Source organism: Myodes glareolus, chromosome 5 (assembly GCF_982192425.1).
Source record: "Myodes glareolus chromosome 5, mMyoGla1.1, whole genome shotgun sequence".
Taxonomy (NCBI): Eukaryota; Metazoa; Chordata; class Mammalia; order Rodentia; family Cricetidae; genus Myodes; species Myodes glareolus.
The window spans coordinates 5,035,545-5,051,741 of record NC_142030.1 but is presented as its reverse complement, the minus strand read 5'-3'; positions in this window follow the sequence as shown (position 1 = coordinate 5,051,741).

Genomic DNA, 16,197 nt, shown 5'->3' with positions numbered 1-16,197 from the left:
CGTCATAGGCAAGGACTTGATCTCGGTTCCCTAAAGCTGTGTCTCCAACCCAGGTCAAAGTGTCATTTCCTTCCGTCCACCTTTTCCAGAGTTTGGTTAGCCAAAGCCGATGCCCGAGAGAGCCGAAAGTTGTTTACAGGGAAAAGATCCACGGATGGACTCCTCCACCACAGACAGTATCCATCATCAGTGACTTTTAAATGCATAAAACTCTAAGTCCCTCGTGTATAAACAGAGTCTTGTATTCAATTTAAAATAAATATCAAGATGGAAATGGAAAATAACCCAGTTCTCCAAAGAGTGGACCTCTAACACTCTGGTTTATTGCTGTGTGGGAGAAAGATTGAATGAGAGAGAATGGCAACGAAAAGAGCGAAAATCTCTGTTCTGTGAGCGGAGTGGTGCGTTCCTTTACAAGCTGGAGGTTCTGTCCGCGCTCTCCTTCCGTAGGCCTGTGCGTGCTTAGCCCATGACTGGCCACTTCTACTATGCTGAGGGAGACTCGGACCCACAAGCAGAAAGACCCTCACCTCCTGTGCACATGGTGTGTGGAGGTGGGGGTCCATCTGTGATCCCAGCACTCTGGAGGCAGCGATGGGGGACCCTTGGAACAAATGGTTGACTAAACTAGTCGAATCCGAGGGCACTGGGCTCAAGTGAGGTATCCTGCCTCCATATTGTCAGAGAAGATGCCCCCACATGAACCTATGACCTCTACATGCACACCTGTACACGAATGTACATCCCCCAGAACACACATATATACATGCATGCACACCACAATCATACATGTGAAAGAATACTATCCCTTACTGTGTGCTCTTTCTAGCAGACCCTCTGTGTGTTCTTTAGCTTCACTCCAGACCCTACTCACCCTCCAATGCCCAGATCAAATGTCACCCTGGCTATGGTTCTCGCTGAACACTCCCATGATGCATCCTCTTCCGTCCCTTCTGCTCTCTGACCGCCGTGCTTCCGCACTGTCTTGCATTTATCACAGGGGTTCTGGCTACTTTCCTTTTTCCTCCCACACAATTCTGTTATTTAGGATTCCAAGTTTGTATGCCATCCATTTTTGTTAAGGGGTACTTGCCCTTTGAGATATATTAAGCACACTTTAGACTCCTGCAATAAAGAGAATATCAAAGAATTTGCATCCCAGTGTTAAGTTCTTTCCTAAGCAAATAAAATAGCTTATAAACTAAGAGCTTAAGCCTATTGTTGAAATGTAAACATTTTCAGGTGAATGTGTGTGTGTGTGTGTGCATACACATTTCTCATTTTCAATATCAAACCATAAAATGTAATATAATGTAGCAATTTACTTTTCTGATCTCAGAGGAAAAATTAGAATGTAATCAGATTGATTTATGATTTTGACTATATCTGGTCAATCTTCCCACCTCGAGAAACACTACTGCCAACATTATGAATTTCCCACAAGATTTTGATCTGATTCAATGTAAGTTTATATAGATTACATTCAGGACCTGATAAAAATAATTTTCTGTATTACATGATTGAAAGAAAAGTTTTTTGTTCTGTATTGATTAAAAGCAATGGTGGCAAAGGGAAAAATGCCCATTTTCTCACCATGGAGGGTGGTGGCCGTCACCACACACAATATTGTCTTCCCAAGCAGATCTCAGTGAGACTCATACAGACCAGGGCTTAGACAGCTGCAGGCACAGGCCAATTCAGCGCTCCACTTGTTCCTGTGATGATTAAAGACTACTGAAGCCCAGTTGGGCTCTGTGGCCCTTACTCCGTCCCTGCCTGCGTTCTGTTCACCTTGGCACAGAGGCATGAAGACAGATACTGACCAGCAAAATGAAAAAAAAACTTTTACTCTCAAGCTCCTTGCTAAAAATATTTGTCCACGTTTGATCTAGAAGCTTCCTTTTGTCTTGAAGACAGGGCAGCTAGGTGAGCCCTGCTCTGTTAGTAAGGTCACTTATATCTTTGCAACATTCTGAAATGATTCTCATTAGAGACTCTAGTTTGGATTGTTTTGTTTTGGTTTTTGTCTAAGAAGTTATCCATAATTCATGTTAAGCATGCCGTGTCCCTCTAATGCGAATCCATACTTGACTCACCTCTGCATGCTACCATAGGGCCTAGCATGTTCCCTGACGCCATCGGAAGCTAACGAGGCTTTGGTTAAGTGAATGTCTCTAACAGAGCAGGGAGAGAGTGCAGATCTGTGGCTTCGACCATCTCCCACTCAAAGCCCCAGTGGGCCTTCTCAGGTCTTGCACACACTTCCTATTTTCTGTGGATTTTCATTTCTCTGTCCCAACTCAATCTAACCTAGGAAGACACAACTGCCATCCATTGTCCGTGAGTCTGGAAAAAATAAATCTGAGAGCATCAAATGATGCATGCCTTCCTCAAAAAAAAAAAAAAAAAAAAAGAGCATGGGCCATTCTCGTTGCTCAGGACATGCGGGGAAGCACAATTGGACTCGTCCCGAGAAATGGTGCAGATGGCATATTTGGCATCACCGACCTGCATAGATCAGAGATGCATTTGTTCCCACGACTTTGTTTGCATTGTGACCATTTATCTGGGCTCCTGCTCACATCTAACCTCTGAAAGGGTCAAGAGAGAGTGAGGTATTTTGCTCCTGGGATCGGAAGGCATGGGGATATTTGCATTTCCTTCTACCTGCAAAATACTCATTTCTTGCAGCATCAGAAAACATTTGGTTATGTTATCTCATGGGTCCAGGAGGAGCATGCAGTGTGCCAAATTTAAGAGGCACTGCCAAATGCCGTAGCCTGCATTATGTAGCCGGGGCTGCCAGTAGAACTGGTGCTAACTAGTTGTACATTCTAGCTCTTGCCTCAGAAGCAAAACAAAAAACAAAAAAAACAAAAAAAACAAAAAACATTACTCATTTCCAACAGGGCTCCCAATGCTCGCCCTTGGTTATAAGATGTCTTTGTTTCTGATGCTGGCCTGCTCGCACAGCTGATTGGCTGCTGTGGCTGACCTCCAAAGGCTTGGGACAGTGAGTGCTGATCACCACAACAAATGGCTAGGACCCTCTGGGAACTCGGACGTGATGTTCCTTAGCAAATCCCTCTGAGGGCCAGGCTCTCTCCTTGACCTGAGCCATCTTGCCCCAGGTCTTCTTACAATTCTTATTTGTGAAATGGGGACAGATCACTTTTAGTGCCCAGGAACACTGGTGTCCGCCCCCTCCAGCAAGGACAGCCCTAGGGCTATTGTGGAAAGCTTGCCTTTTGGGTGGGTGCATTGGATACACGTGCCTGGATGTCATGGGCTATTGGTCTGTGGACATGGCAAGTGTTTAGTAACTAGAACTATATGAGGTGCTGGAGATGGGGCCCCCATGATGACATCACCACGATGTCCTGCCCTCAGTACTCGACAAGAAGACCATCTCCAGTTGCAGCTCCATGACCTTAGACCTCAGGAACTATGATTTGAATAAACTCTTAGGATTTACATATTAACCAGTCTGTGGTACCCATTGTAGCAGCAGAAAACAGACCAAGACAGACTGATACAATCAGTCCAAAACATCTGGCCTATTAACTGGAACAGAGGGGGCTCTCAGCAAAGAGATTGATTACTTCTTAGTATTATTATCGTATTGGCTACTATTGGCACACACCAGCCGAGGAAATCAAACGAAGTCCAGGATGTTAAATACCTAGAACTTGACGGATGTGGGGCTTTACTGTTGATTTAGGATGAGCGCTTGACTCTTGCTGCAACATGGCATAGCCTTTAGGGCCCACCTGTGCTCGACCAGGGCCCGACCCTGGGTGATTAGTTGTGCCAAGGTGTCATTTATCTGTGACGTGCGTGTGACAACACTCCTGAGTAGAATCAGGCTGCCACGACCTGCCAGGTCATCTCAATGGAGACATTCTTAAAGAGGGCCTGGGCACTGACAACAGCGTGTGCCGAGGGTCACTCACCGACACAGTATCAGGACAGCCCTGTCTGGCTTACCTGCCTGCCCGCTGACTCAGCTGACCTGCCCCACCCTCCTTGGCTATTGCAGAAGGGTTGATGATGGAAGAGACGGCGTGTGGGAGGAGCACTCTGGCCTCAATATGGAAAGGAGGGGATGAGGCTGCGCTGGTGATAATGGGGGGTGTGGCTGTCACGTGCCATCCTTTTTGTAAGCAGTCTCTTCTGAAGAAAGATCAGTGCAGTGTTCTCATGGACTTGTCACAAGGAGTCTTAAATTCGTTGAGTAGAGATCCCAGATGCTCAAGGTGACAGCTACGAGTTATCACAGCGGAGACTTTGGTGCCACACATGCTTCCTGAGGCCCAGCGGGTCCATAGGGCCCAGTCCACACCAGCCAGATATCCTCACCGGTGTGAATCAATCGGTTGAGGATGAGGAAGAAGCCATGTGAAGTGTCACTGAGTGGCTCCTTATCCCAGGCTGCGTTGTCTTAGTTGGAGACTCATATTAGGCATCGAACATGAACTGAAGACCGGCGTGGGAAGATGTACACACTAGAGGCTAGGACTCTACAGGAGCTTTATATGTGTTGCTTCATTTTATCCCGGAGGTAAGCTCTTCATGGGGTTAGTGTTATTGTTGCCCGTGTTAGAATAAAGCAATGGAACTCTGAAGAACTTAAGTAGTCTGTTCAAGGCCTCACAGGCCGAAGCAGTTGAGCTATATATATATAGCTCATATATATATATATATATATATATATATATATATATATATATATATGAACATACAACACATAATTATATATATCATATGATAATTAGATATATTTGAAATAGAGCCTTATGTAGCCCAGGCTGGCCTCAGACTTGCTATGTAGGATGACCGTGAACTCCTCCGCCCCTTCCTCCACCTCCGAGTCTTGAGACTGGGTGTTCATCACCATTCTTGTCTTAAACATTTACATTTTCCTATGTGTATAGTTAGTAAAGACTGTGCAAATTCAATTATTCTGTAGCTTTAGAGCAAAACTGGTGATTTAAGGTATGAGGGCATGGAGGAAAGAAAGAAGGAAGGGCACAGGAGGGAGGGAGGGAGGATGAGAGGGAGAGGAAAATTGGTGGTATAGATGTGTGTGTGTGCGTGTGTGTGTGTATGTGTGTGTGTGTGTATGTGTGTGTGTGTGCGCGCACGTGCACGTGTGACAGAGGAAGAGAAGCAGACCACGAGGAAGAGAATGGCGCTCCTGCCATCACAAGACTCCGTGCTTTCTGTATTTCCCTGGTGCTCCAAGAGCTAGAATTTAGCATTTCCCAGGCCACCGTGTTTTCTTTATTTTTCTTGTTCTTTCACAAATTGCTGTTCTCAGAGAAGTTTCAGACAGTGACCCAGCACACCGCCCATCCTCAACATCCTCTCCAGAGACACAGACAGAATAACTGGCAGGCCAGCAAACAGAACCCGAGTTTGATCCCCTGCACTGGCGATCCCAGACCTGCTAGCCTAGCCAAAGAGGTGAGTTCCAGGTTGCAGAGAGCTACTGCCTCAGAAAGTAAGACAGAAGCATTGAGGAAGACACCTGCTGTCAAGTCCTAGCCTCTACACGCATGTACATGCATGTACATGCATGTGTACATTTGAAAACTCACACACAAATACAACAGGAACAGGGGTGTCCCCCTTCCCAGGCTCCAGCAGTGCGAGTGACAGAGGACACAACCCAGGAACTCTTCATTGTCATTCTCTGACACAGGGTAACTGACTTCAATATAAAGCAAATCTGCTGTGTGTTTCTTTTCAGTGCTATGGGCTGAAGCGAGTTCTCTAAAGTTCAGCTTGAAGTTCTGACCCCACACGATGACAGGAGCAAGAAAGTAATCCAGTTAGGTGGGGTCCTGAGGTTGAAATCATAGCAGGATCCACCTCCTCCAGCGCCCGTTCTTGCTGTCCTTCATCACACAAGGACACAAGGTGAAAGCAGTTGGCCGTAAGCCAGGCAGAGGCCACATAGGTGGGCACCTTGATCTTGGCTATGCATCCCCCATTACTACAAACCGGTGAAAGAAATGGATTTCTGCAGTTTAAGCCACACTGTCTGCCTTGTGCGTCAGTAGCATGAGACGGGCCTGGGTGGAGGATGGACAGGCTCCATCCAGAGTCCTGAGACTGTAGCCTACTGCTGCATGGTGCCAAGAAGTTACCCAGCATGGACTGAGCACAAAGGCTTCTGTTTTGGGGGTGGAGGGTTCTGTTAGTATTTTAAAACATTATTTAGTACTGCTGTTTATGTATGCGCAATGTGTATGGGGTGGCTTAATGTGTCACTGCACATGTGCAGAGGTTCAGAGGACAGCTTTTGGAGTTGGAGTGGGTTCTCTCCTTCCACCTTTATATGGGTTCTTTATGCAGGTCACCAAGCGTGCAGGCCACACGGCATTACTTGCTGAGCTATCTCACCAGCCCTCTATATGCATGTCTGCAGATGTCGAAACTAAACCTGTTAGATTTATGCATTTACAAAAACAGAGAACTATTTAAAAAAAAAGTTAGGCACACCTTTATTGTCTTGAAAGTGTGGGTAGACCACCTTCGGCATTGATTACTCCATTCTAAAAAGAAAATCCATGGAAGCTCCATGGGAGTCCCCAAACAGGCTCAAATCAACTCCATCAACAAAATCAGGGAACTTTTACAAGGGGGGAGGTCATTTTGGAGATACCGGTAATTCATTTTCTCATAAGGTAAAAAAGGAAATTGATTGGATGGTTGTTATGGGGAGCAAGGCGTGGGACAGCAGCCTGTGTCTCTGAGGGGTGTGCAGCTTCTGCCTGTGGTGCCATCTTCCCCCCTGCTTCTGATGAGTAACTGTCTGCTTTGTGTTCCAGTCAGGGACTCTCCCCTTACTGGGTCCGACAGAGGTAAGTCCTTTGAAACCAAGGGCTGCAGGAGGAAACCATTCGTATCTCCCTTCTCTTAATGCTGACGGAGTCTCAGAACGACAGGCTCGTTTTTGTTTAGGAAGTAGGATGAGGGCTGAGACGTGATGGGCATGGAGTCAGGTGATGCAGGCTCAGGGGGTGTCTAGGAGAAATCCAGTCACAGGCAACTGCAGGCCCCCTGGGACCATGGGTGCAGCCTGTGTTCTTCCTCCTCAGTGGGTGGTCCGGTGGTGGTGGGTGCTGATTTAGTAAGTGGGTCTGGAAGAGAGGATAAGCAATAAGTTTGAGATGAAAATGGAGTCCTAGATATAATTGAAGAGAAGTTCAACTTAACCACCCCTTTCCCAATAAACCCATGGAAGGGACCCATTTCTTCTTGTACCATAGATTATAGCACGATTAATAAAAACTCAGAGACAGAAATTGGGGTTTAACCTGAAGGTCAGAAAAATGAAAACAGCCAGCCACTGGCCCTTACCTCTGCCTCAGTCCAAAATGGTAATTCTGCCTCCAGGAGTCGCAGAATGAGAGCATGTATGAGCGCTGTCTCCTCCCATTTTAAATTCCTCTCTAGCACTGGGATTAAGGACATGCACCACTACCACCTGGTTTCTATAGCAAACTGTTGTGGCTACTGGGATTAAAAATGCGTGTCACCACTGCCTGGTCTGTAAGGCTGACCAAGGCTGCTGCTTTACTCTCTGAACTTCAGGCAAGTTTTATTTGCTAAAATGGAAATGGAATATCACTGCAATAGACCATGGACTAAGTAGCCATCAATGTCAAGAAGCTAAGATCTTTTTGTGGCATGGACTTAGTGGGACATTTTGGTCACATGGTTCTGTAAGAAACTTCTCATTTTATATATGTGTGTGTGTGTGTGTGTGTGTGTGTACGCGCGCACATGAGTATGTGCAAATGTGTATACATGCATGTGGAGGCTGATTTTGTGTGTGTGTGTATGAGTATGTGCAAATGTATGTGCATACATGTGGAGGCTGATTTTTTTTGTGTGTGTGTGTCTGTGTGTGTCTGTGTGTGTGTGTGTGTGTGTGTGTGTGCATACATGTGGAGGCTGGAGGGCAGCTTCAGCTTTGTCTCCTCAGGAGCCATTCCCGTTGGTTTTTGAGTCTGGCTCTCTTCATTGACCTGGAGCATGCAGATAAGGGTAGGACCACTGGCCCTAGGGCTCCACTTGTGTCCACCTCCCCGGAGTTGAGATTACATACGGGCATCACCACGTCTGGCTTCTAAAATGTGGGTTCTAAAGCATGAAAATCGGATCCCCATGCTGGCAAAACAAACATTTCATTGGCAGAGCCGAGCCCCCAGCCCTGACTCCTATTTTAAGGATGGGGTATTTGAAGCTCAGAGAGCTTGAGATCAGGGCAGGTGGCCCGTCTGTTAAGGGCTGTGACACAAACAGGGATCTCTCTGGGCACGACCTCCTCAGGTGCTTGTGAGTCTGGAAAGGTCACAAACCGTCTTGGCTCCACTCGGTTTTGACGAATGATGGACCCTGAGCAAGATGAATGGATACATCCACTCCCTGGTCTGCCATGTGGCCAAAGGCCATGACGCATGCATCATTTCTCTCCACATTGCTGACTGCATCCTCCAGCAAGGGGTTGAGTTCAGGGCTGGGGCTTGACTGGCCCACGATTTCGTAAGCTTGCTGGCTGAGCGCTATTCTGCCTTTTGACAGCTATCTAGGTCTATCTAGAGGAAGGAGCTGGATGTGAAATTGAATGGGAACGATGACACAGACCAGAGAAAACATGGGCCATGGGGGCTTCCTTTGGAGAGCCCACCGGCCCCTAATTATCACTCCTGCACTTGAATGTCTTCAATAAGCTGTCAACACTAGCTGAGGCACTGGGTCTGCTCTCTGTGACCCGAGGATAAACATGAATGCTGCCATCAGGCACTTGGTGGTTCTTCTGTGTGTATCTCTGTGTCAGTTTCTCTTGTGTGTCGGGGGAGTGCAAGACTTTTACTAATCCCTGTGTTCAAAGGGTGTCTTTGGGGTAAGGAAACAAGGGCAGAAAGGACTGCCCCAAGATTGTGTACAGCTACATGGAAACAGACAGACCCCCAAACAGACAGATATTCTAAAGGTGCTGTAACGGAAGTCTACACAACAGTATGGAAAAGTGAAGTGAACAGGACCACAGTGAGTGTCACCAGGCACAGGGCTCAGAGAACGAACTTCTGAGGCCATTTCAAAGGTGGATTTGGGGGTTGCTATTTGTGGAGGAGGGGTGCAGAGTCATCAGTGGGAAGAAAGTCATCAGTGCAGGCACCACGCTGCATGGGGAATGAGTGGGAGGGGGAATGAGATGAGAAGGTGGAGCTGGTGGAATTTGAAGATGAAATGGAAGAGCCCACATCTCAAGGGCAACTGAGGATTCTTAGTTTTTGGCACGAAAGTGATTTAATAGACCTTCTCAAGAACGAAGATCTCAGATGATGATTATGTTCAGAAATGTTTGACAAGGTCAAGATCAGAGCAGACAAGTTTTATTTTTAAGGAGGGAGAAATGTGGGCAGTATGTGGAAAAGCCAAGAGGTTGGGAAAATCGCAGTTCACGGGCAAACACTCAGAGCAGAGGCTGTGGCAGGGGAGCCGAAGAAAAAGAACTGGGTCAGGGCTGCCAACGGGATGGGATGCAGGAGCAAGAAGAAGGAGACAAGCTGGAAGAGAGACCTTAGAAGGATTCCAGAGTGAGAAGGGTTGGCCGAAGGGCCCTGTTTGGCTTTACTTGGTGGTAGACAGTTAGGACACTGATGGCCAGAGGAGAGATTTGTGGAGAGGAGGAGACTTAACAGGGGAGCTGATAATACTGATTTGAAGTGTTTGTGGAGATCCAAGTGATGCAGGTGCCGTGAAATTCAGAAACATGTGTCTAGGGATGCAGCTCAATTGATTGAGTACCTAACTAGCACACACGAGGCCATAGGTTTAATCCCAGCAGTGTATAGATGAGGCAGGGTGGTGCACAAGTACAATGCTGTTACTCAGGAGGTGGAGGTAGGAGGATCAGAGATTCAGGAGCACTCTGATCAGATGGATCAGTGGGTAAAAGCACTTGCTACAGAGACACATGGTAGAAGGAGAGAACCAACTCCTACAAAGATAGATGATAGATAGATAATAGATAGATAGATAGATAAATAGATAGATAGATAGATAGATAGATAGATAGATAGATAGATAGATAGATAAATAGATATAGATAGACAGGCAGGCAGGCAGATATACAGATGACAGATGGACAGATAGAAGATAGATAGATAGATTGAAGACAGACAGATAGCTAGCTAGCTAGATGATAGATTGAAGACAGACAGACAGACAGACAGATAGATAGATAGATAGATGTCAAATAGATAGATGACAGATGATAGAGATGATCGATCGATAGATAGATGATAGATGATAGATAGATAGATAGATAGATAGATAGATAGATAGATAGATAGATAGATTTTAAAATAAGTTCAACTCCATCCCCAGTTTTATAACAAGTTCTGGCTGCATGCCTGCTTATTTCAAAATAAAATAAAATAAAATAAAATAAGGCCGACTTCAGCATCCAGTGATCAAAAAAACAACCCCCATGGCTACACTCACAGTCAATGTGACATGGTTCTCTGACCAACTAAGGTCAAAGGTTCAAGAGTCCCAAAGTTCAGGACTAATTCTGGAATTCTCCTTACCTTCTCCTCATTCGTGCTCTTACCTACAGTTTCATAAGGAAAATCACCCATCCTTCAGCATGATATCAGCCCTTTTAATCTGTTCTACCTCCCATTTGATGTGTCTTATCAGGGGCTGTGTTTTCCTTAGCCAAGCTAGAGCACATTACGTCACAGTGTGGTGATGTCAGAAAGATGGACCAGAAGACCAGAGCTTTGAGGGGACAGAGAACATCCTCAGACGATAGGACTAGCCTAGAGTAGAGCATTTTTGTGTCTAGGTTATGGCCAAGTAAAGGTTCCATCTCTGGAGGAGCAGTTGACTCCCCAGGGAGAGCTTGTGGTCCAGGTAGGTATCAGACACTGGGGAGATTTTCAGTTGGTAAAGCTGTCAAAGAAAGCAAGCTTCAAAACATGAAGACCTCAGTTGGATCACAGGCACTCACATGAAAAGGCCAGGTTAGAGGGCTGGAAGATGGCTCAGAGGTTAAGAACACTGGCTGTTCTTGCAAAGGTCCTGGGTTTGATTCCTATCACCGGGAAGGTGACTCACAGCTCTCTGGAACCCCAGTCCCAAGGAGTCTGACGCCCTCTTTTGATCTTTGCATCCATTGGGTATGCATGTACATACACAAATTAAAAGAAAAAAGAAAAGCCCAGGCTAGTGGAATTCGGGAGTCCAGCTTCTAGTGAGAGACCTTGTCTCAAAAATCCCAAGGTGGATGGCTCCTAAGGAACACCCAGAAGTGATCCTCTGCATTCCACATGCACACGCATCCACACACATGGATGCACACATGCATTTGTACACGTGTATATGTATACATGTCAAAATAAAACACCACTGGCCAAAAATAACTTCAGGCCGAAAGCTGGCATAGCTTTCTCAGTCAAATGGACAATGTCTGGGGAGAGCTAGTCAAGACAAAACGTATAAACTGAACATCAGTCACCAACCTTAGAACCGTTTTGTAACCTAGCAGTACAAATGTTTTACCTTGAGGCAACTTAAGATTTCTCTGTGAAACCAACAGCCCATGTCACACTTCCCGGGGAAATCACAGAGCCTTCTGACTAAAGTCAGAGGAAACGTAAGGATGAATGCTGCCATAATTACTTATTTAACACTCGTCCGAAGCTACTGACAGCAAAAGGAACAGAAAAAGAAACAACAAATATGATTATTGGAGAAGAAAGGAATATTCTTGTTACTTATAAATGATATGATTGTCTGCTTAAACAGCCACGAGGAGGAATTAGAAGGTTTTTAAGCAATTAGAAAGCTTTGAAAGATCATTAGTTACAAGATAAATATATGGAAAGTTTACCACGTGTGCCAGAAATGATCAGTTAAAAGCATAATGAAAAAGAATGTTCTTCCCACCAGAGAAACAATTTAAAGCACAAAGGTATAAATTTATTGAAAGTTCTACAAAAGTCACATAAAGCCAATTGAAAATTTTTACTGAGAGACATTAAAAATAAAACAAACCAAATGAGACTCAAGCCTCTGTTATGTCCATAAAAATCAAAGTGCAGTGTTGTAGAGGATGATATTCCCCGAGGAGACATACTAATTTAATGTGAGTTATCTACAAATTCCCAATTGTTTTATGCAACTAGTTAAAATTATTATGACCTTACCTTTATACATGAGCTTTTAAGGACAGCCAAGAGAAAAAATTTCAAAACAAAAATGAGTGAGAAAGAAAATCTCCTCATGGTAGCCCCTGCATTTATGCATTGGCAGAGACTCAAGAGGTGAAGAGAGGATGCTAACCCCACTGCAAGCCAGCAGGAGCCATTGGCTGCTTGGGGAACAAGCCCCAAGCAACCCATTTGTGAGGCTCACCCTCAGCTCAGTAGCAGCAGGAGGTCACCTGACAAGGTTTCCCTGTCTGCCCTGGCGTGGCCTCCACAGCGCAGCCTCCTACTGCCAAAGTGCAGCCACAGCAGTGCTCCGTGGCACCTGTTGGACTGTCCCCGCAGCCCTCTGGGGTGCTTAGAGACTTCATTCCTGTTGCTATGCTAAAATAATGCTGACAAAGGCAGTCAAGGGAGGAAGGCTTGTTGGGGGTCATAGTTCAAGGGTACAGTCCATCAGGGGGTAGTCAAGTGGCAGGAGCTCGGACCAGCTGGTCACATCACATCCACACCCAGGAAGCAGAGAGAATTGCAGGTTGGTGCTCAGTTGGCTTCCTCTTTACACATCCGGGATTCCAGTTCAAGAAATGATGCCACCGACAGTGACCGGGTCCTCCAGCCTTAGAAACCTAGTCAAGGTAACCCCACACAGTCAAGTCCAGGGCTCGTTCTCCAGAGAATTCTAGATTTTATCCGGCTGACAATTGAGATTAATCACCATACTGGGGAGTGCCACTCAGAGGCACTGACTCCAATCCCTGGGAGCTGATTGGTGATTCCTTGTCCCCCCCTCCACCTCTGCATCACTGGACTTACCGGTTGGTTTTCTCAGCCTCTGTGGCACCCCCTTAACCTCAGCCTTAGCTACATCTTCCCGTGATTCCTTTCTCCCCATTCACCCTGACACCCCGGGATCCATCTCTCCCCAAGCCTTGAAAAGAGCAGCACCTCAAATTCTGTTTCGTAAGGGACTATAGTTAAGACACACTCCCCTTTCATGACTCCTACCAATTAAATCCTAGATAACCCAGAGTGAGACAATATCCCAAAGACTCAGAATAAAAAAGAAAATATAGATTATCTATCTGTAAATAAGTTCTACTGAAATATGAAAAAAACTGAATGTAAGAATTTAATAAATTTGACTTTCTACAGAGCTGCACCCTCTGCAGATTAGAAATATCTTAAACAAAATTAAATGACAAGAAAAACAAGAAGAAAAATTCAAACAACTTCTGGCGAAAGCAGGACAGTGCGTGATAATAGACTGATACAAGTTAATATAAAAAAGCATTTGACATCAACAAAAACCCATGGAAAAAAAGAAATAGAATATGGGCCTGGTAAGAAGACATAAAATATAAAAAAAAAACAAGCATGTGGAAAAATACTCAGTTTCACAAGTCAAGAAAATGCAAATGAAAACAATGACTTCTCCCCTTCTATTAACATATTTGCTGAAATTAACCCCAAAGGAGGGGTAGGGTATGGCTCAATGAGAGGAAGCTGGCCTAGCCCAGGGTTCCATCCCCGCACCATACACATAGAAGACAGCAGTGTGTAGTAATGAATGTTGGCAATCCCAGCATTCAAAAAACAGGATGGGAGGCTCAGGTCATCCTTGGCTACAAAGCAAAGAGTTCCAGAGTGGCCTGGGACATGTGAGACTCTGTCTCAAAATGAAAACAAAAGCCAACAACAACAAACCAACCCCCCCACACACACACACACTCTTCCACCACCCACCTCTCACACCCTCACCCCACCCCTACCAGGTTGGCTTCTGGAAACCCCAGGAGGCCTAGTGCTGTGAACATTCCCTTTGGGGTGCTCTGGAATCTTTAAGACTGTTCTGTTCTGCTGGGCGGTGGTGCGCACACCTTTAATCCTAGCACTCCGGGAGGCAGAGGGCAGGTGGATCTCTGTGAGTTTGAGGCCAGCCTGGACTATAAGAGCGAGTGCCAGGACAGGCTCCAAAGCTACAGGGAAACCTTTCTCAGAAAAACAAAAACAAAACAAACAAAAATAAGAGTACTGTTCTCAGTGGATAGCTACAAGCCATAATTTATCCCAAAAAATATTGGAGAGCTCTAACTTCACCCCAGTTCAGTCAGGACAGCATCACTGACAACTGGAAACCAACAGACTGTAGCCGCAGTTTTTAAAACAATCAGCAGCAAACAAGGGAAATCTGAAGCAGGGCCTTGGTGTGGGAGAATTGTCTGTATTCTGTCAATCATGTATTTTAATAAAACGCTGATTGGCCAGGCAGGAAGTATAGGCAGGTCAACCAGACAGGAAGTAGAGGCAGGCAATGAGAATAGGAAAAGGCTAGGGAGGAGGAAGCTCCCCCGCCAGTTCTGCCCAGACCACCGGAGAGGAAAGATGTAAGCTGCCCCACTGGAAAAGGTACTAAGCCATGTGGCTAACGTAGATAAGGATAATGGGGGTAACAAAAGTTATAAGAGCTAATAAGTAGCCTGACCTAATGGGCCAATCAGTTTATAATCTTATAGAGTCCTGTGTGTGATTTTCCTTGGGGTATGCTGGTTGTGGGGTACTGGGTGGGACAGAAACCCCAACAAGCCGGCCCACATGCTGCAGGGCCTACATGTTAATTAGACATGATTTCATGCCTCACTTTTAAAGGGTTGTTTTAAAAATATGATGAGAAAGTTTTCAAAAATATTCCAGAACATGAAAGTTTACAAATAAAATTATGGAAAATAAAATCTGAAGTACAAAAAGTCCAAAGTGGGCGTACCATGTGTGCAGTCAAGTCTCTTGCCTTTGTTCTCATCTTGAAGACCAAAGGAAACCAAGCAAGAACACGAAGCTCAGACTCTGAGAAATCAGGGGTCAGTCTCACAATGGTATCTGAATAAATGATTCTTGTGAACTTAGCAATAATATCATTGCTATGCTTTTAAAATAATTTTAAACTTTAGATCTAAATGTAAAAGCTAGAACCAAAAAATTTTTAGAAGAAAGCCTGAGGGGAAATTTGGGAGAATGTAAAACAGGAGATTAATTCTTAATAAATGTAAAATCTTAAACCATCTATGGAAAAAAAGATGAGTATCAAACTTAATAAAAATGTCATGCTCTTGTCCCTTAATCAAGACCATGGGTACACAAGAAGGCAAGCTGCAGCATGGATGTGTTTTGTCATCTGCATTTAACAAAAGAACTGTGTGTGCAATGCATGAAAAGCCCCATGCTAACAAAAAGATACCTCAACCTGGTAAAAGGAGGAAAAATTGAACAGATTCCACAAAAGGAACGCTAATAATAAACACACAGGAAGAGGTAACGGACAATACAAAGAGATGCCACCAAAATGCCCAGAATTAAAGACACATGGAACCCAGTGACAGTAAGGAGGTGGCACAGCCATGGCATGCTCACAGTGCTGGCAAAAGGGAGCCCCACTTTAAAAAGCTGTTATTAGCCTGACAGGGAAACACTGACTTCCTACTGCACCATCCACTCCACTCCCAAGTACCTACATCAAAGACATGAACACTTGCTCGCAGTGATTCTTATGCAGAGCGAACGTGGTGGCTTAGCTGAAACATTCCCCAAGTGGAAGCAATCCAAACGCCTGCCAATAAGTAAATAAAGGAATTATCATCCATCTGCACGATAATGGAGTGTTAGGCCACAGTGGAAAGAACTAAGGAAAAAAACTCAATTCATTGATATATCCATCAATGTGGAACAATTTCAGGGTTATCTTGCTAAGTGAAAAGTACCAGAGATGAAAGAGGTACACACAGTGTAATTGCGTTTATACAGGAATCCAGAAAACACAGGCTGAGGCAGAGCTGCAAGTCCGTGGTCACCGGTGACCGAGGGAGGGAGAAATGGTGAAGGGTGTCCTGCTTTACTTCCTGTTGCTGTGAGGAAGAGTTCATTTCATCATACAGCTTACAGCCCATCATGCAGGGACATCAGGACAGGG